General features: G+C 41.7%; 1 protein-coding gene across 6 annotated transcripts in view; it reads left to right on the top strand.

Moving 5' to 3' along the window:
* LOC140200336 (F-box/WD repeat-containing protein 11) overlaps positions 1-19,498 on the top strand; it is a 279,942-nt gene that overhangs the window by 107,384 nt on the left and 153,060 nt on the right. The window lies entirely within an intron of this gene.

The raw sequence follows: 19,498 nt of genomic DNA on the forward strand, positions 1-19,498 counted from the left end.
TGTATTGTAAAAGAGTGAAGTTAACATTAAATACAAACATTGTCCAATTACTTGAAAGATAACTCAAAAGTTACTTAAAGCACTATGGCTAGATGATATAATGTATATCTGTAGAAAGTTTTAATATGTCATAGAGCGCTACAGCACTGAAACAGCCCAATCTAGTCTGTGCTATCCTGGTTTTCTGCCTAGTTCCATCACCCTGCACCCATACAATTGCCCTTCTCATCCATGTACTTATCCAAACTTATAAACATTACAATTGACTTTGCATCAGCCGCTTTCACTGGTAGCTCATTCCACTCTCACACCACCCTCTTGAGTGAACAAGATCCTCTTCTGATTCCCTCAGATAGCAATATGTCACTTTGATATGCTGATCCTGGATATTCTTTAATTGACTGTACCTCTAAATAAAAAAAAATGAATGTCAAGCTGATGGCCGACAAAAGATCACAGATCAAGTTTGAAATAACTTGATTATCCAGTTTTTAAAATTGACATTGAGCAACACTTGCTTAGTTGAAACAATGTGGTAAGTAAAGGCTAGTGAATAGTTAAATCTAAGAATTGGTTTTAAAAGCCTGAGGTTTCTGAAAGAATATAAGAATATTTGGAGTCATTCTCAGAACAGACATCGTGGGTCAAAGTGCCTGTTCCTGTGCTGTGCTCTTATATTTTAACATAACATGTGGGAGATAATTGTCTTTTTTCTCTTAGCTTATCAACTGGCATTTCATTTCACTGCACTTGTCTGCCTCTAACCCAGAAATTGACCTGATCTTCCCTTCATTAGTTACCTGAGGAAGCTAACAGAAAATAGTGGAAGCACTCAGTAGTTCAGGTAGCATTTGTGGAAAGAGAAAGTTAAGGTTTCTGTTCCAAGACTCTTTGCCAGAGCTCTGTCAGTTTTGACGAAGGGCCCTGGAACTGAAACGTTAACTGCTTCTGTGGATGCTACCTGACTTACTGAAGATCTCTAGTATTTGCTGCTGTTATTTCTGATAACCAGCGCCTGCAGTTTTTCTTGTTTTTCATGGCCTAGAAAGATGTCTAGTCTCACAGCAGAGACTAGACATCTGTAGCTTACGCTTGTGCTGCTATGTAGCAATTTAAATGTGAATCTGTTGGAAGTAGTACAACATACAGCTGGTTGACAAGAAGACACAGATCCACCATTCCAAAATAAAAGCACATCAAATTGGAGAGCATCTTTCAGCTCTGTCATTCCAAGCAGAGCTAGATCAGATGCAGAGCTACAGCATAGCTTAAAGGTTTCTTGGCCATCAACCTTAACTTCAGAATCGAATCCTCCTTACGAGGGGTGATAAGTTTGTGGTCTAAGGTAGAAGGAGTCAATTTTAGAAAATCTAGCACATTGATTTTTCAACATAGCCCCCTTCTACATTTACACACTTAGTCCAGCGGTCGTGGAGCATATGGATCCCTTCTTTGTGGAAGTCGGCATCTTGGACCTCCAGAAGTGGTCCACAGCAGAGGTGATTGATAAGTTTGTGGCCTAAGGTAGAAGGAGATGAGTTATACAGCTCTTGTTACGTGCACGTGCAGTTCAACTCTTTGAATGATTATGCAGAAAGTTTGAAGTTAATAACTCATTTCCTTCCACCTCAGGCCACAAACTTGTCAATCACCCCTGCTGTGGACCACTTCAGGAGGTCCAAGATGCCGACTTCTACAAAGAAGGGATCCATATGCTCCACGACGGCTGGACTAAGTGTATAAACCTAGGAGGGGACTATGTTGAAAAATAAATGTGCTAGGTTTTCTAAAATCAGGCCACGAACTTATCAATCACCCCTCGTACTTTTATTTCCTGTACTGGTTTTCCATAGGCTTACCTGAGTCACGGGAAGGTTTGTGCTTTTATCACAATGTGTTCTAGAAATTGAGCCTATTCATGTGTACAGCTTTACACTCACCAGGATGCAATATTAATTCTATTTCTCTGGGTTTGAAAGGAGTTCTGCTGTTAGATAAAGAGGAATTCTAAACCATAGGCCAGTAAGTACTATTGTGTTTTTCCTGCTGACGGTGGGCTGTGGGTGTTATAGGAATGGCTCACACAAAGTCAGTGCTATTAAATGGTCCCAATCTTGTTGAAAGTCTGTATTTTTTTAAAAAATAGCTCATTCAGAGTGTCTTCTTGTTATCGCTATATGTTTAACTAATTGCAGTGTCTCTTGATTAGTCCATTTGGACCAGAGCATGATGGAAACATTTAATTTAATCTGAAATGCTTCAATGTTAATGTTGATCACCTTCTCCCTCACCTCCACTCAAAGACCCAAACAGTCTTTCCAGGTGAAGCAATATTTCAGCTGTGAATGTATTGCGGTCGTCTTTTGTATCTGGTACTCCCGATGCGGCTTCCTCTACATTAGTTGTAAATTTAGGGACTGCTTCGTCGAGCACCTCTGCTTCATCTGCCAAAAGCAAACTTCTCAGTGGCCAAACATATTTTAATTCCCATTCTCATTCTGACATGTCTGTCCATGGACTCTTGTGCCAAGGTGACGCCACCGTCTGGTAGCCCTCCAATCGAATGGCATGAATATCAATTTCTCCTTGTGGTAGAAAAAATTTCTCCCTTCCCAAACCCATCTTATTCTATTCCCTACTCTGGCCTCTTGCCCCTTCTCACCTGCCTATCCTCCGCCTCCCCCCTCCCTTTCTCCTATTGTCTACTTTCCTCTCCTATCAGATTCCTTCTTCTCCAGCCCTTTACCGTTCCAACCTAACTGGCTTCACCCATCACCTAGTTATCTTCCTTCCCCTGCCTCCACCTTTTTATTCTGGCATCTTTCCCCTTCCTTTTCAGTCCTGAAGAAGGATCACAGCCTGAAATGTTGACTGCTTCTTCGTTTCCATAGATGCTGCCTGATCTGATGAGTTCCTCCAGCATTTTGTATGTTGCTTTGGATTTCCAGCATTTGCTGTCTTTATTGTGTTTAAGAATGCTGGGATAGCTGGAGAGCTTGGACCGTACTGGTGCACTTCATCGGAGATCCAGGAGGTGGCAGCATTAGTTGACAGTTTTCCTTGCAACATCTTTTTAAAACCTCATTCATCTTGTGTCATGTAAACTAATAATTTTGCAAGGCTCAAGCCAAAGCTAGTATGTAAGAAAGAACATCTCACTTACATTTTTTATATTCACTACACTCTTTCTGGGATTCTTGTCCCATAAGGAGTTGACTGTTCAACTATCTTTGTTCAGGCAAGTTGATGCTGGAATAACAGAATGATAGTACATTTGAGCTGATAGTAATATAGCCAAAGCAACACACACAAAATGTTGGAGGAGCTCAGCAGGCCAAGCAGCATCTATGGAAAAGAGTAAGCAATTGACTTTTTGGGCTGAGACCCTTCATCAGGACTGTTGAGTTCCTCCAGCATTTTGTCTGTTGTTTTGGCATTCTAGCACTTGCAGATTTTCGCATGTTAGCATTATAGTCACATCTGGAATCAACTGGTTTCTTTATCCATAGCCTCACTGTAAATTCAGTTTTTCAGAATGTACTAACCAGCAATTGATGTGGTGACAATGTTCTGCCAATAAAAGTATGGTTAGCTCAAGCAGCTGGGCTCTAATAGATGCTGTTTGCAGTACTATAGTTAATCAGGATTTATTTTTAAAAATGTGTTGTATATGTTGGGTTCCTTTACTTCCTTTTATTTTACATCAATCTTCTCTTTCCCAGATGTGCATCAGTCAGGTATTAACTAGTATCTGGTTTATCAGATTTCCATCATCTCCAGTCTCTTGGCTTCATCTGAGTCTGAAGAAGAGATCAGCTTGCATCTCCACTTGGTCCCTTTCCATCCTAGTGAAAGACAAGTATTTCAGCCTGAAATTCACTGCCTGATTTCAGTGTGCTAGACATGGTGCACACTGCTAATGTTTCATTGGTGCCACATACACAGTGACCAACCTGATCAATGTTTGGCCTTGTGGAACATTTATTTCTTTGTGCTGGAGCATTAACAGTGAGCAAATATTCTAGAAGGAAAATGGGTGACCAGCCAGAATAAGCATCAGCATTTGAAATATTTTGTATCAATGGAAAGGTTTCTGATGTTGAATATTAATAGTGGGACTAAAGAAATATTTAGACTCATAGAACATTTCATAAATCGCTATATTTCCTGTATATATAAACTGAAATATTAGTGTTTTCTTGGGTAGGGAGAGGGCATCTACTGCTGTGTTCATTGACACTTTCTTCAGCCTGAGAACCTTTATATAACTAAAAAGAACGTACATTACACAAATAAAAAATTGGGAAGAGTAGGAAACTTAGCTATATCAACCTGTAGATGGACAGATCTGGAGAGGACTGTAGGGAAGAGTTGAGTCTGGAAGCATAGTGGTCTAGCAATCCAGAGAATGGGGATGATAGTGCAGTGAATGTAAATCCAAACCCTCCAGGGTGTATAGAAAACTTTTGAATTGAATTTTAAAATAAATCTGGGCATAAGAGGCAGCTGAAGTTGGGGAAAAAAAAGTTTTCTATAATGAAGTTCCTCAACATGGAATATTATTATTCTACATTAATAGAAACATGGTAATCCTAGAAGTGAAGGCTTTTATTTTTCTTTGTATTCTGTCTTTGTGAGTTAAATGCTTTGAGATTGCAATACTGGTTCAGTCTACTCTAATTCTGCTGATTAACGGGATTAAATTCAAGTAAAAATGTCTTACCTGGAAGCTCAGATTGCTGATATTTCATCACTGATGTGAAGCGAAGTGTGAGTTTGTAAATCTGGCGGGAGGAAAGGATGTTGGGAATGGGAATGGCGATGGTGAATTTGGTGGGAGGAGTGTGGGACAGTTGGCAGAAGAAGAGTGCCAGAGGTGTGATATGGCACAGGTGCAGACGCTCCCAGCTCTGAGACACCAGACAATGTCATTTGAGTCTAAATAATTGGTTTATTGATAATTACAGAATGTCTTCCTGGTGCTTCCTACTCCCTCCCCTGCCCTTCCCATTTTCCCACTCTTTGTCTATATCAGAATCAGGTTTATCACATCTCTTGTCATGATAAAATCTGACAGGGAATTCTGCCCTGATTTCCTCGCTCAGCTTTTAAGAACCATGCTGCTTCTCAAAGTCCTGACTTGAGCTTCTCCATCGAGCCCACCTCCCTCCTTTCGTTCTGTTGTATACTGCCCACCCATATTTATTGACAATGTTTCCTTGTCTGTTCCATTGCAGCCATCACAGGTAGAACCATCACTGTTTGATTCTATGTATTGTTTCTTATCGTCCTCCCTATCTGTTTTCCAATACTGATTTCTCTAATTTTTAGGGAAGAATCATCCCAGACGCATAGCATCATATAAATAGTCTACACAATAAAATATCAATTAAACTTAAATTATAGACAATTTTTAGCAAGAAAAAAACACAATTAGAACAAAAAGAGTTGTCTGTTTTATTGCAATGTGATCATAGTGGACATGGTGTTGATAACTGTAGTGATAATTAGGCTTTTGCCTAATTGGAGAACCGGATGGTTGAAGGGAAGTTGACGTTTTGGGCCGAAACCCTTCGTCAGGACTGGAGAAAAGGTGCTGAGGAGTAGATTTGAAAGGTGGGGAGAGGGGAGAGAGAAACACCAGGTGATAGGTGAAACTTGGGAGAAAGATGAAGCAAAGAGCTAGGAAGTTGGTGAAAGAGACAGAAGGCCATGGAAGAAAGAAAAAAAAAGGGGAGGGGGTGGAGGAGCACCAGGGGAGGCAAGGAGATAACATGAGAAGAGGGTAAAGGGGATGGGAAATGGTGAAGGAAGGGTCACTCCTAGAAGTTAGAGAAATCAAAGTTCATGCCATCGGATTGGAAGCTACCCAATCAGTATATGAGGTGTTGTTCCTCCGAATTAAGAGTGATCAGAGGAATTTAAAAGAACTGACTACTGCTGATCATCGAATGTAGACTGGCTCATGTTCGCCTTCCTTACCCTCCTGAAGTCAACAGCCTGCTCTTTAATTTTGCTGCTACTGAACAAGAGGTTGCCGTCGCATCACTCATCCAGGTTTGCTACCTCGCTCTGGTAATCATCATCACCCTTGATTCGTCCAAGAAAATACTATATCGTCAGTGAATTTGAAGATAGCATTGGAGCTGTGCTTAGCCACATATTGGAGCAGATCTAGGTTATCTTTGAGGGAAGAGTTAAAACAATGAGATCCATTCAGTCAACACACATAAAAGTTGCTGGTGAACGCAGCAGGCCAGGCAGCATCTCTAGGAAGAGGTGCAGTCGACGTTTCAGGCCGAGACCCTTCGTCAGGACTAACTGAAGGAAGAGTGAGTAAGGGATTTGAAAGTTGGAGGGGGAGGGGGAGATCCAAAATGATAGGAGAAGACAGGAGGGGGAGGGATGGAGCCAAGAGCTGGACAGGTGATAGGCAAAAGGGATAAGAGAAGGTCATGGGACAGGAGGTCCGGGAAGAAAGTCAAGGAGGGGGGGAACCCAGAGGATGGGCAAGGGGTATATTCAGAGGGACAGAGGGAGAGGTGGGGCATTAGTGGAAGTTAGAGAAGTCGATGTTCATGCCATTCAGTGTTTTATTATCCTGGATGTTTTCAGCTTTAACAGTCTTCCATATTCACTGTTCTTCTTTCATTGAACCTCTCTCAGCAGATAAACCAAGTGACCAATGAAATGGTCAATACTTTGGTCAAGCCTGTTGACTTTGTTAGTGTTTTATCTATTATGGGTAGAATTAATTTCTAAGATTTTCATTTTGTGCTATATTTCCTCTTGAAATCTATATCTGTCCCAGACAAAGCTTCTGCTTTACCTTGCACTTGTAGGATAATGTATGGGTGACAGATGACAACATTGTTTGTAATAGAAACTGTTCCACATAATTCTCAACTGTCATTGAGTTTTATTCACTTTAAAATGGTGTCTGACGTAATGACATCAGTTTAAGGCGACTGCTTTTAGTTTAGTTGGCAATGGAAGTTCTTATGTACCCCTAGGGTTCCTTTTTGCGGTGGACTATCACTTTAAGGCACAAGAGAGAACTGAGACTAACTTTTGGATTTTTGCTGAGAGAGAGAGAGGGGCAGAGTCTGCCATTCAGCTCGTGTTTACACTTTTACAAGGACACTGACTACTGCTGTCAGCTTCTGGGTTGCCATGGAGAGAGAGAGAGCAACGAGCAGCTCGTGAGTCGTCATGGTGACTGAGGGCGGTGTTATTTGATGGATAGTTGGTGTTCAGCATGCTGAGATAAATACAAGGACAGCTGGTTGTTAGACAGACACACATGGGTTTGGACACTGGATTAGCTTTGTGTGCCCACAGAAAGGTGGGTTTTGGAGGATCGATCGGGAGAATCGGTCAGTGGCTCTCGCAGTGTGGAAAAGGTGTGACCGGTGGGAAGTTATCAGGGTTCCAATCCTTGCCTGGGTTGATAACTTTACCACAGAAGATGGTCTCCTTTTTGTGGTCACATTCGGTGACTTTAAAGGAAGAGAAGAGGGGAGAGGAAGGTTTGAAACAGAAGAAACCTAGTGACAAAGAGGTCACTGGTCTCTCTCTAAGTAGCCTGTAAGGGTGAGTTTGAGCTCTATTCAAATATGAACGTGTGACTTGTCATGTAGTTAATCCACAGGAGTGGGTTCTCTGCTGAGGGGAGTACCTTTGTGAATACTACTTGTGTGTTACCCTTGTTTGGGTGTGGTAGTTCACCGAAGAAAGTCACCCCTGTGGCAAATCACTGTTGGAGTTATTTCATATGTCATGGAACTGGATAAGTGACTATCACGTTGTGTGTTTGGGGTAACCTTGTGAAATCTACCGGTGTGTCGACCCTTGCCTGGGTGGTGGTTCCTTTGAAGAGGGTCCCCTTAGTGATAAGCTACTGTTGGTGGTAATCCATACGTGGATTCTGTTGGAGTATCTTGTGGCCACCACTTTGCGATGACCCGTAGCTGAATTTGGGTCCGGTACCACTTGTGTTGAAAGGATATTGGTTGAAGATCACTGTCAGTGATATTTCATGTGTAGAGTGGAACAACTTCGGAGACAAAACCTACTACTATTGTTATTTTGAATTGCTGTCGTGGAATCTGTGAAACATCGATGTAATTTCCTTCTCACAACATTCGCTTTTGGATTATAGACATCTTGCATTAATTAATCTGTGCATTTGAACTGAACTTTTCTTACCTACCATTCTAAGACTGTATCAATTACCACCTAAGCTTGAAGAAGTTTGGCTTTTATACTTACACACCTGTATATGCATAAACTTTGCGAACCTGTTTGATTTATCTGATTTTTATATTACTGTAGTGCGTAGTTACTAATAAAATAGCTTTAGATAACAGCAATACCAGACTCCCCGTGTTTTTCCATTTCTGCTGGTTCTTTAACCCGGTGCGGGGTACATAACAAAGTAAAGGATTGTAGCTTTTGTTAAACACATAAAATGACCCTCATATGTTTTATTCACAAAATCCTACACACTCATAATTTTTCTACAACTACTGGTTAGCTAAGTCCAATCCCTTATCCTTAATGACCTTGTCCTGTTAAGCCTATTTTTATTAATGAATAAAGCCATTCCCAATCAATTAAGGGACGAGTTTTCAATACCTTTGGCAAAACAAAATTATTTTAACCATTTGTTGTGGTATTATGTATGAGCAGGTCCTGATTTTCCTTGTTGAACCTGATTGTTAATCAGAAGTGATCCTGGAATGTATAGACATACCCAATTACTTTTCAGCATCTTAAAGTTTATTCAGAAACCATCCTTCACTGTCTGCTCCAATTTGACTGCAGCTGCAATTATAAAGGGCTTACTGTTAAACTTATCTGTTCGGTTGCCTTTCTTCCGTTTCCCAAGATTAACTTAATCAAGCCTTCCTAAATATTCACTGTGGTACTTTTGCTGATAGTTTTTGAACTCCATTCCACCTCCTACCCACTAGAGCCATCTCATGCACCCATGATTCTTATTCTGACTAAACTGTTGATTACCTGACTCCCTCAGCCACATTGATATTGCGAATGGGTTCCTCTCAAATACTGTTTAATTCTTCCTCTCCCATTGTTGCTGTATCTGATTTAGCTTGATCAATTGGGGAAGTAGGCCAAGGAATGGCAGATTGATTTAAATACAAATAAGTGAAATAATGCATTTTGGAAAGACAAACCAGTATAGGATGTACTGTGAATGGTAGGGCACTAGGGAGTGTAGTGGAACAGAGGGGACTCAGGGTACAAGTGCATAGTTTTTTGAAAACGGTGCCACAGGTAGACATTGTGGTGAAAAGGGTCTTTACATGCTAGGCTTCATCTGTAAGTGCTTTGAATATAGGAGTCGGGACAATATGTTGCATTTGTCTAAGCCACTGGTGAAACTGCACTTGGAGTGGAAACAGTGCAGAGAATATTTGAAGATGCCTATACTTAAGGGCCTGAGTTATAGGTAGATGTTGGCCAAGTTAGAGCCTTATTCTTTGGATCTTAGGTGAATGAGGGGCGACCTAACAGAGGTTTATAAAATAATGAGAGGCAGAGATATATAGACGTATATATACAAACGTATTAATGATTTGGATGATGGGGTGGTAAATTGGATTAGTAAGTATGCTGATGATACTAAGATAGGTGGCATTGTGGATAATGAAGTAGGTTTTCAAAGCTTGCAGAGAGATTTAGGCCAGTTAGAAGAGTGGGCTGAAGGATGGCAGATGGCGTTTAATGCTGAAAAATGTGAGGTGCTACATTTTGGTAGGACTTATCAAAATAGGGCATACATGGTAAATGGTAGGGCATTGAAGAATGCAGTAGAACAGAGGGATCTGGGAATAATGGTGCATAGTTCCCTGAAGGTGGAATCTCATGTAGATAGGGTGGTGAAGAAAGCTTTTGGTATGCTGGCCTTTATTAATCAGAGCATTGAGTATAGGAGTTGGGATGTAATATTGAAATTGTATAAGGCATTGGTAAGGCCAAATTTGGAGTATTATGTACAGTTCTGGTCACCGAATTATAGGAAAGATGTCAACAAAATTGAGAGAGTACAGAGGAGATTTACTAAAATGTTGCCTGGGTTTCATCTCCTAAGTTACAGAGGAAGTTTGAACAAGTTAGGTCTTTATTCTTTGGAGCGTAGAAGGTTGAAGGGGGACTTGATAGGGGTGTTTAAAATTATGAGGGGGACAGATAGAGTTGACATGGATAGGCTTTTTCCATTGAGAGTGGGGGAGATTCAAACAAGAGGACATGAGTTGAGAGTTAAAAGGCAAAAGTTTAGGGGTAACATGAGGGGGAACTTCTTTACTCAGAGAGTGGTGGCTGTGTGGAACGAGCTTCCAGCAGAAGTAGTTGAGGCAGGTTCAATGTTGTTGTTTGAAGTTAATTTGGATAGATATATGGACAGGAAGGGAATGGAGGGTTGTGGATCGAATGCAGGTCGGTGGGACTAGGTGAGAGTAGGAGTTCGGCGCGGACTAGAAGGGCCGAGATGGCCTGTTTCCGTGCTGTAATTGTTATATGGTTATAGATAAAGGTGGATGGTCACAATCTCTTTTCGTAGTGTAGAGGAGCCTATACCTAGGGGGCATAAATTTAGGGTCAGGGAAAAAGATTTGTAAGGGACTTAAGGGAATAAGCTACCAGTGAAAATGATTGCAGCAGGTACATTATTATCATTTAGGAAGCACTTGGATTGGTTCATGGAAGGGAATGAACTTTGGAAATTGAACCTAGATGATTGGGCACTATGGATGGCATGAGCTTGTTGGGCTGAAGGGTCTGTATCATTCTATATTGCTTTATAACTATGACTTATAAGCATGTTGTTGTTAACCCTGAAATATGGCAGCTCAAATTTTAAAGTCATTGAAGATAAGAAGCAATTCCCAATCTTCTATCCAAAGTTGTAACAAGCTCCTGCCCACTTTCCTCTGTTCCATGTTTTAAGCTCTCCAACTTGTAATAAGAACATAAGCACTTAAATTGGAGCAGGAGTAGGGTTCTTGGTCTCTGCCTCATCATTCAGTCTAATCATGGCTGATCAGACCAGAGCTCATCTGTTTTTCTGTGCTAGTACTCCTAAGCTCTTAATTTCCTGATCTTTCAAAAATTATGTATCTGCCCTTTAAATATACCCATGGGTCATCAGGGTAGAGTGTTCCACAGATTTTGCATTCTCTGAGCAAAGAAGTTCTACATATTCTGTATTTATTTCTCTTTTTACTTGTTTAGAGGTACAGGTGTCCCCCGCTTTTCAAACATTCACTTTACGAAACCTCACTGTTACGAAAGACCAACATTAGTACCCTATTTTCGCTTTCAGAAGGTGTTTTCACTGTTACGAAAAAAAAATTCAGCGCGTGATAAAAAATCAGCGCGCAAAAAAAATCAGTGCGTGATAAAAGGCAGTGTGCCCCGAGCAGCTGCTCTCCCCCAGATTTGGAACTGCTTTGCTTTAACATGTGCCTGTGAGCAGCCATTTGCAAGATGAGTTCTATGGTATCGGAACAGCCTGAAAGAGCTCGTAAGGGTGTTACACTTACGGTAAAACTAGACATAATTAAGCGTTTTGATCATGGTGAACGAAGTAAGGACAACGTGAGTTTGGCTTGTGGAAGCTGACGAACATGATGTTGAAGAGGTTTTGGCATCCCATCACCAAGAACTGACAGATGAAGAGCTGGTGCAATTGGAAGAAAAAAGGATAACAATTGAAACCGAATGAGTAATGATAAAGTACGACTTGAATTTTGAAAGGGTACATCAGTTTAGGGGATATTTGCAGGATGGTTTGAGTCCTTATTAAAGAACTGTGTAATAGAAAAATGCGCAAGGCTTGGCAGTCAAGCAAGCTTCCACATCAGCCACAGCAGACGACGAACCTCAACTTTCGACATCGAGGCGGGCAGAGATAGAAGAAGATGAGCTGCCTGCTCTAATGGAAATGGGCGATGAGACCAGTGTCCCACCACCCAACCCCCAGGCCACGGCCAGATACCGATTCGTGGAGAATGCAAAGGTAGCCGGGAGGCACACAGCACATCTTTAAGAAAAAAACCGAAATAAACATGCTAATTAATTAGGTGCCGCCGACACGTAATTGTCGGCCCAAATCAGAGACAATGCAATCGGAAATCGGCACTAATCTGGGCCGACAATTACGGGCGGCACCTAATTAATTAGCATGTTTGTTTTGGCTTTTTTCTTAAAGATGTGCTGTGTACCTCCTGGCTACCGCTGGATCCCTGCGTTCTTCGCAGCAATGTATCGCTCAGCGGCCCAGAGGATGGGGGCCACTGCATCACCCAAACTCCGACAAGTCTAACACACCATCGTGTGCTCGGCGCTGTCTTCCTGATTCTCGTAAGCGATACTACACTGTACATACATTATTTCTACTTTATATTGGCTGTGTATTTTTACATGTTATTTGGTATGATTTGGCAGCTTCATAGTTTAAAGGTTACTGGAGAGAGTGTTCTTGCCAACAGCGCTTGCGTGAGATTTTCGCTTCAGCGAACAGTTCAGTAATGATTGTGGAAAAGTATTTCTACTTTATATATAGGCTGTGTATTTATCATATCATTCCTGCTTTTACTATATGTTACTGTTGTTTTAGGTTTTATGTGTTATTTGGTGTGATTTGGTAGGTTATTTTTGGGTCTGCGAACGCTCACAAAATTTTCCCATATAAATAAATGGTAATTGCTTCTTCACTTTACGACATTTCAGCTTACGAACCGTTTCATAGGAACACTCTATCTTCGGATGGCGGGGGAAACCTGTACAGCACAGAACAGGCCCTTCCACCCAAGCAACCTGCAGATTTAATCCGAGCTTGATCACAGGACAGTTTACAATGACCTATTAATCTCCTGATTGGTACATATTTGGACTGTGGAAGGATGTAACCACCTGTTCACAGGGAGGATGTACAGACTCCTTACAGGCTGCGCTGGATTTGAACTCCGAATTCCAGTGCCTGGAGCTGGAATAGCATTGCACTAACTGCTACTCTATCCTGGCACCCAAGTGACCGTATTAAGTGACTGACACCTAATCTTGTCCTATGTTCAGACTCTTCCACTCATCCAAACATTGAAATAGATACCTTGTTATGCTCTTTTAGGATCTTGTATCTTTCAAAAGGCTACCCCGCAGTCTCCTGAAGTCCAAAGAAAATAAATCTATTTCCTTAAAATGCATGTGATTGTGTGGCAATTCTTGGGATCAGCCTAATAAATCTTAGGATTTTCTCCAATGCCAGTATATTCTTTATGATACTAAAATATAATCAGGTACAAATAATATTATTTCTTATCATCTTTGTAGGTGAACTTACTATTCTTGACCTTCTATGTAACCTTCAACAGACTTAACCACTCCATTCTCAGTGGATCAGCTGAGTGTAAAAGCCTCTGTTTATTTTCATAGAGGGTCTATAAGGTAGATATTGAGTTGTTTCTCCTGGTGGAACCTTTGAGCATGGGGACAGTTACAGGATTAGGGATGGTCAGTTTAAAACTGAAATGTATAGCAACTTATTCACCCAGAGATTGGGGAATCTCTGGATTCACCTGGCAGGTTGAGGAGGCTAAATCATCTGAGATGGTTAAAGATGAAGTACAAAAGTGATCCTATCATCCACCACATCTCTGTGAGCCATTTGGTACCCATCTAAACAAATTACATTTTCCCGATTCCTCTGCACATCCTCCAATTACTGCATTCTTTCACAAGGGTTTGGAAGAGACTCCATTCTTATTTATCAAGCTTTCTTGTGTGCTAGCTGATATTTTACAACTAACCCACATCAAAAGAATCCATGCACTGGTAACTTCCTGTCCAGGTTATACAGTTTGGACTTGAAATATTAGGATCCTTAAATGTTTGCAATCGAATTTGCTTTGTTCTTATTTTACTTATCAAATTATCTGCAATGGTTTTTCTTAACACTCACCCAAAAGCAAATTTTCTTGACTCACTTTTCTTCCATTCCTGTCGTTCTGCAGTAAACTGATACTATTCAGCTTGATCTCACTGCCTTATCTTTAAATCCTTGTGTACATCCTGTATTGGACACCTCGATTTTAAATTCCTCATCGAGGTTCCATACCAAACCACCATAAAGCATGCTGCTTCCCTGTCCTCTTTTTCTGTAATCCTCGCACGCAGCCATTCCGAATGAATATCGTATGTGTAACTAGGGGGCTGTGCACAATCCGGATTTGATGGAGACAGCCGTGAGAAGCACGGAGGAACACCTGAAGTAACTTCTGAAATGCCTGCTTCGCTGCCGCTGCTACTGTGCGATCGAGAATCTCCGGAGATGAAGGCCCCAAATCCTCGGCTTTGTCTACTGCCTGTTGCCGGGGCCGGGGTCGAAGCGCTCGGCTGAGATGGTGCTCGGTGTCGGAGAGCTGGTCGGAGGCTCGGAGTTTTCGGACGGACTTGGAGTCAGACTGTGGTCGGATGCTTCCAGTATGCTGCATCGACAAGTTGGCGCTGGAGGTTTACCATCTGCATGAGATGATGGGACTTCCGAGAGACTTTGAGACCTTTACCGTGCCATGGTCTGTTCTTATCAAATTACGGTATTGCTTTGCACTGTTGTAACTATATGTTATAATTATGTGGTTTTTGTTAGGTTTTAAGTCGGTTTGTCATGTGTCTTCGTGATATCATTCTGGAAAAACATTGTGTCATTTCTTAATGGATGCATTAAGAATGACAATAAAAGTGGACTGCCTGTTCTCATAATCTAATCTTCTCCTAAACATCCTTTAGAGATCTGCACTTCTATCAGTGCTGGAGAAGCTGATTTAAAAAAAATCCTACCTTTGGATGGCTATGCTGCCATCTGCCTTGTATCTGACCTTGGCACTTTCAGTTCTACAGCTCTATGTCTACTTAGCCACTGTTCTTTAAAACTTGCCTCTTTGGCCAGACCTAGTCCTGATGTTGGTTTTATTATTCTACTTTGTCAAATGTTTGTTTTATAAAATCCCTTTTTTAATGCATTGAGGCATTTCCTTTGTTGATGCAAGTTTTGTTATCTAATTATGTTCTGATATGCAGTGGAGTTAAGATGGGTGTCTAGAGTGAGGTACCTCAATAATTTCTGATTTTTTACAGCGGCATGCAGCTGGAATGAGTGTTCTTGTATCATTACATTCTGATATTAAATTGTAGGGGTGGATCTTACAACCTACTTGGATGTTTCTGGTTCAAGTTTAATTGTCATTCAACCATACACAGGAATATAGCCAAACGAAACAGCATTCCTCTGGGGGCCAAGATGCAAAACACAGTACCAGCAGTCACACACAGAGCATAACACATATAATTATGATAGCAGAAAAACGCAGTTACAAAAAAAATAGTCCCTGTCGCTGAGTGTCATGGCCTGTAGATTGATGGTGCACGGAGCCACGTTTCTACAAGAACATGCTGCAGTTTTTTTATCTTGCTCAAGTACAGCCACTAACATAATCCAGCTTGTCTTCCCAGGAGCAAACACTAGAGGACAGCATCATCAGGAGGAGACAGCCTTCAACCCAACACAGAATCCAGCAGCACACAGTCAGCTTTGCTGTCTCCTTCGCTGGCAGCCACAACAGGCAACTGTGAGGCATGAGGGCCATGTCCGTGCAACAACCGAGGCAACGCAGCTCCCTTGATTTTGGTCTCGCCAATGAACCAGTGAATTGTACTTGTGGTATTCTACATACCATTGTGGAACAGAGTTGTGGAATCACAAGAAAAACGTCCAGACCAATCATTTCCACCATTTGTTGCATCGTGCACTGCCTTTGACTCCTTCCTTGTGTGAAGCAGGCCGCAATACTGTGTGCAACAAGTCCAGCAATTCACTAGTGGGGTAGACCTATCATACTTGATGTTCTTCATATCCAGTAGTGTCTTGCGATCATAATAAGGACATTCAGGATGAGCAATTGCATCTTTTGTTTGGACTCAGAGAGGCCACTGCATCCAAGCATGCCACCACCTTACTGGAACTGTGTGGGTATCGAAGCCCCCTGCCTTGGGTGTTGATATGGAGATCTTAGCCTCTTCTGAAGGTGTGTGGGCCTGACCCTGTCTGTGTGATGGCATGTTGCATTTATTGTTGGATTAAATGGAGAGGGTCTGTAGTCTAATGTAATGTTGAATCTTGGAGTATCTGAGCTTCTCATCTATATATCATGCTCCCAGAATGCAGTCCTTATTGTTTTTTAAAAATCTCGTTTCAATGGTTCATAACGGTTTTCCTTTTTTTTTTAACCCATGTACACAACTGAAATACAAGTCTTTTGATAAACTGAACTGCTTTTGGAGAAAAGGGCAGCTTTGAGTAAATTGGTTTAAATAAGTAAGTTAATTAATCTCTGATGTAATTAAGTCTGAAGATGATGGGTGAAATATGAAGGGCCAGTACTAGCTGCAGTCATTAAAGCTCCCCAACACCAAGCTGCTAGTCTGATTATAATAGCTGCCAAAGACTTTATTGATTCCTCTTCATGTCTAAGATAATCAATCTTCTTTCCTTAGGTTTATCATTTGCCCCCTTGCTTTGTGGGAGAGTTAGGGAGACTGCCATGAAAGAATAGTATTTCTTGATGTAGTACTTCAGATTTACTTCCCTTTCAGGAGAAGGGAAGATGGAAAAGTTTTATTAAAAGTTGCAATGAGGAATATAAGAACTCTCACCTTCAACATAAAGCATTTCAAGAAGCTTACATTGCTGTCTTAATGATGGCTAAGGATAGACAATAAATGGAGGGAGGAGAAGATGGCAACGCAACGCAGCACGCGCGGCCGTTCCAAATGAATATCGGTCATGTGTAACTAGGGGCCGTGCACAATCCGGATTTGATGGAGACAGCCGTGAGAAGCGCAGAGGAACATCTGGAGTAACTTCTGAAATGCCTGCTTTACTGCTATTGCTGCTGCTGTGCGATCGAGAATCTCCAGAGGTGAAGGCCCCAAATCTTCGGCTTTGCGTATCGCCTGTTGCTGGGGCAGGGTTGAAGTGCTCGGCAGAGATGGTGCTCGGTGTCGAAGAGGTGGTCGGAGGCTTGGAGTTTTTCGGACGAACTCTGAGTTGGACTGTGGTCGGATGCTTCCAGGTGCTATACCGGCAAGTTGGCAGCGCTGGAGGTTTACCGTCTGCGTGAGATGATGGGACTTTCGAGAGACTTTGAGACTTTTAGTGTGCCATGGTCTGTTCTTATCAAATTATGGTATTGCTTTGCACTGTTGTAACTATATGTTATAATTATGTGGTTTTTGTTAGTTATTAAGTCGGTTTGTCATGTGTTTTCGTGATATCATTCTGGAAAAACATTTTATCATTTCTTAATGCATGCATTACTAAATGACAATAAAAAGGGACTGCGTGTCCTCATAATCATAAATGCAGCCTTCCCACTTCCTGAGATGCCAGCCATTGAATCTGCACAGCCAAGAGAAATTCTGCAGATGCTAGAAATCCAAGTAACACACACAAAATGCTGGAGGAACTCAGCAGGCCAGGCAGCATGTATGGAAAAGAGTACAGTCAACATTACAGGCATAGACCCTTCAGCTGCACAGCCATCTACTTTATAATACCTGGTCTAACAAAACGCAAGAATTAAGAGTAGGCCCTTCTGGTCATTACTGATTTTTTTTACCTCATTGCGTTTTCTCAGCACAGTCCCCTTGATTCCAACACTGTGCAGAATCCTGTTGCTTGCTGCCTGTTTGGAATTAACTCATTGAGGCTGTTTGACCCTCCAGGATAAAAAAAAACTCTAAAGATTTGCTATCCTTTTAGTGAAGAAGTTCCTCCTGGCGTGACTGACTCTTGAATGGCCTTTCTCTTATTTAAAGACACTTGGATCTGGACTCTGTTGCCAGGAGAAACATGCTCTTTGTTATGGCCTTCAAGAAACTTCATCTCCATTTACTGGTCTTTCCTTGATGTCCTTCGCTTAGTTTTGAAGATTAGGTTTGCCAGGATCAAGTGTATTTGACAGGGTTGGGGATAAGGGGATGGTTTGTGTTGATAGGTACAAATTTATTTAGGATCAAATGTTCATTTTGGGTCATTTAGCCTACAGATGCTTTGGTAACACCGATCTACACTTGACATTTACAATGGACTGAAGCTTCCTGGGATGGTTTGGCTTCACCTGGAGCAGCCACGCTGGAGAAGGGAATGTTGCATGCTATGTTTGTGCTGTGTTCACTGTAAAAGTTGCAGACTGACATTTCTGTAAAGGTCATACTTGAATATATGAAACAAATACACAGTACTTTTCCACTGGGCAGTGAAGGAATTCATTTTGAATGAATTTCTTAATTTGACCATGTTTTCCTACTTACAAATCCTATTCCTAAGTATACTCTTCAATAACTTCAGTACTACTAACATGAGACTAGACTCAGTGAACTCTAGTTTCTGGGATTATCTCTATTTTGCTTCTTGATTAATGGGACAACATTAGCTGCAGCTTTGGGGTGCCATGGTAGTGTAGCAGTTAGTGTGATGCTACTACAACTGGGAGTATCAGAGTTTGTTCAGTTTCGAGATCATCAGTAAGGAGTTTGTATGTCCTCCCCGTGAACATGTGAGTTTTCTCTGGGTGTTCCGGTTTCCTTCCACAGCCCAGAATTGTAGGTTAATTGGTCATTGTAAATAGTCCTGTAATTAGGCTAAGCTTAAATTGCTGGCATAGTGGCCAGAAGAGCCTATTCTGTGCTGTATCGTTAAATAAACAAATGCTCTGCAATCTTCTGGAGCCCTCACCTATGGTTAGAATGGACATGAAGAAGTTGGTCAATGCCCCAAGAGCCTTATCTCTTGTCTCAATAACCTGGCGTATATTCCATCAGGCCCTGAGGACTTATCCACCTCAATATTCGTTGTTACCCAATATTACCACTTAATCTGATTCAAAGTGCCCTAGAAAATTGGCATACTCCACGTTGATCTTCCTGAATTAGCATACTCCACGCTGAATTGACAATAAACTGGACTGGTCAAAGAACACTGAGGCTGTTTACAAGAAGGGTCAGAGCCATCTCTATTTCCTGAGGAGACTGAGGTCTTTTAACATTTGCCGGACGATGCTGAGGATGTTCTACGAGTCTGTGGTGCCCAGTGCTATCATGTTTGCTGTTGTGTGCTGGGGCAGCAGGCTGAGGGTAGCAGACACCAACAGAATCAACAAACTCATTCGTAAGGCCAGTGATGTTGTGGGGATGGAACTGGACTCGCTCACGGTGGTGTCTGAAAAGAGGATGCTGTCTAAGTTGCATGCCATCTTGTTCAATGTCTCCCATCCTCTACATAATGTACTGGTTGGGCACAGGAGTACATTCAGCCAGAGACTCATTCCTGCCTGTGGCCATCAAACTTTACAACTCCTCCCTTGGAGGGTCAGACACCCTGAGCCAATAGGCTGGTCCTGGACTTATTTCATAA

This window comes from Mobula birostris, chromosome 7 (genome assembly GCF_030028105.1).
Source record: "Mobula birostris isolate sMobBir1 chromosome 7, sMobBir1.hap1, whole genome shotgun sequence".
NCBI lineage: Eukaryota > Metazoa > Chordata > Chondrichthyes > Myliobatiformes > Myliobatidae > Mobula > Mobula birostris.